The sequence below is a fragment of the Corvus brachyrhynchos genome, unplaced genomic scaffold (assembly GCF_000691975.1).
Source record: "Corvus brachyrhynchos isolate BGI_N302 unplaced genomic scaffold, ASM69197v1 scaffold84, whole genome shotgun sequence".
In the NCBI taxonomy this organism is placed as follows: Eukaryota; Metazoa; Chordata; class Aves; order Passeriformes; family Corvidae; genus Corvus; species Corvus brachyrhynchos.
In genome coordinates this window covers 1,150,246-1,152,313 of record NW_008237434.1, presented here as the reverse complement: position 1 = coordinate 1,152,313, position 2,068 = coordinate 1,150,246, and positions in this window count along the sequence as shown.

The following is a 2,068-nucleotide window of genomic DNA, read 5'->3' as shown; positions in this document are numbered from 1 at the left end:
CCCTTCCTCCCTGCCTGCCTTCCTTCCTTCCTTCCTGCCTGCCTGCCTGCCCGCCTGCCTTCCTGGCTTCCTGCCTGCCTTCCCCCCCTTAGGTCTATGCTCTTAAATTCCATTTTATATATTTCAACTTTAAATAATTGCATAGCTGGGGTTTTTGAGGGGGAGGGGGAGCCGAAGAGGATACTCATAATAAATAGGAAAAAATATTAATCTCATTATTCTAGGAAGTCAATCCATAGATCTTAATATTTTCAAAGGTCATTTAATCATTTTGTTCCCTTCCCCCTGAAGAGAATCAGATTACCAACCCCTTCGCTGCATCCTAGGGCTGTACAGCTTTTTGTCAGTCTATGGTTAACCTCTTTGTCATAATATTGATTTTTAACAAAAATATCCTTTCTGCCTTACTTAACTTTGATATGCCACAGAGCCATGTAACTATAGCTATCTTTAGATCATTGTCTAATCTTAGTATTTGAAATTGAGTTACTATGTCCAATCAGTTCTTCGCAGAAGTGCCTTACTAAAGCCACAGAAGAGTTCATTAAGAAACCCATCTGACTTCAGATTTGCCTCATGCAGGCTCCTCTCAACCCCAAAATTACCAACAGTATTTTGAAAGAGACCAGTGATGACAGCCTCATCCCTCTCTGAAGAGCAAGGCAGAGCCTGAGGTGTGGCAGAGTCTGGGCAAATGGAGGGGCTGTGTGTAGTGTCTGCTAGAAGTGAGGGGGCTGCTGATCTCCAGGAGTGCAGCAGAGGAGAAGGTGGCAACATCAAGGACCTATGGTGTCGATGTGGTGTTGATGTGATGGCTGTCAGGGACAGCCAGCTCCACTGTACAGACTTTGTCACCAGATTCCTAGGATCTTGCTTGGATGCAAACATGCAGGCACTCTGGTCTTGGCTGGAAGATACATGTGTCCATGGCAGCCATGCTCCCTATGATGAACTGAACCCATACACCTTCCAAACAGCTCAGCACAGGCTGCCAGAGCACATCCCATGGGCTGGGTGCCTTCTCTGATCTTGGCTGCCACTGGCTGCTGTGGCTTGTCCCCTCTGCTCTCATCTGCCCCTGTGAAGATCGCACAACCCAGTTGTGACCCTGTCCTCTTGCCCTCTGAGAGCCCCACAGAGGAGTGCAGCACCACTAGGTGTGCCCTGTACCCATCCAGTAAGGACTGTGTCTGCTCCAAGGATGGAGGCTGCTGTCTGTGCAGCATGCTGCACCCTCTGCAAGGGGCAGTTCACCTCCCCAGGCCATAGCGGCCTGGAGGGCAAGGTGTCCTGGTGAGGGAAAGACCTTGGGGAGAGACTGGAGGCCTCCAGGAGGTGGAGGAGTCTGGAGCAGAAGGAAACTCCCCCTGGGTTCATAGGGCTTGCTGTGAGTAGAGTTGCTGTCTGATGCTTTGTGCCCCTGGGGAGCTCTGGTAAAGGGGGATGATCACAGTGCCCAGGCCCTGTCCTGAAACCATCTCAGACACTATAGATGAGATCTTGGTTGAGTTCAACATGCTGACCAGGGCACCAGAGGTACTTCAGGAGAGCCCTCTCCAGCCTCTGTGCCATGGCTTTTTCCTGAGCTACTGCATCCTTCCCTTCCTTTCCTTGCCCTCATGCATGCACACGTTCTGGACCGTCAGAGGCTGCTAAGCTGGGTCGTGCATAAGCATGAGGGTCACTTTTCTTCATCTGATGGTGCACTGTAAGCACACAGGCTTGCAAAGAGTTTTGACAGATGAGATCCATGCTCATCGCAGGCTGGAGCCCTTCAGGCAGTGTGTGGCCCAGCAGGAGGTATTTCAGTGACACCATGACCTGCCTGGCCCTGTGTGTTTGTGTCTCCTTTGTGACCACTGCTTCATTCATGGCAATCACATCTGGCTCAGGTCCAGCCTTGGACTTTTCTCCCAGGGACCTCCTAGAACAACGCCGCACCCATGACCTGCAGTTTCTGCAGCCCCGTGATGTTTCTGGTGCAGACCTGGTGTTTTGCAGGACACGTGGTTGGTGCACAAACACCACACACACACACACACACATACACAAACACACACAACACACA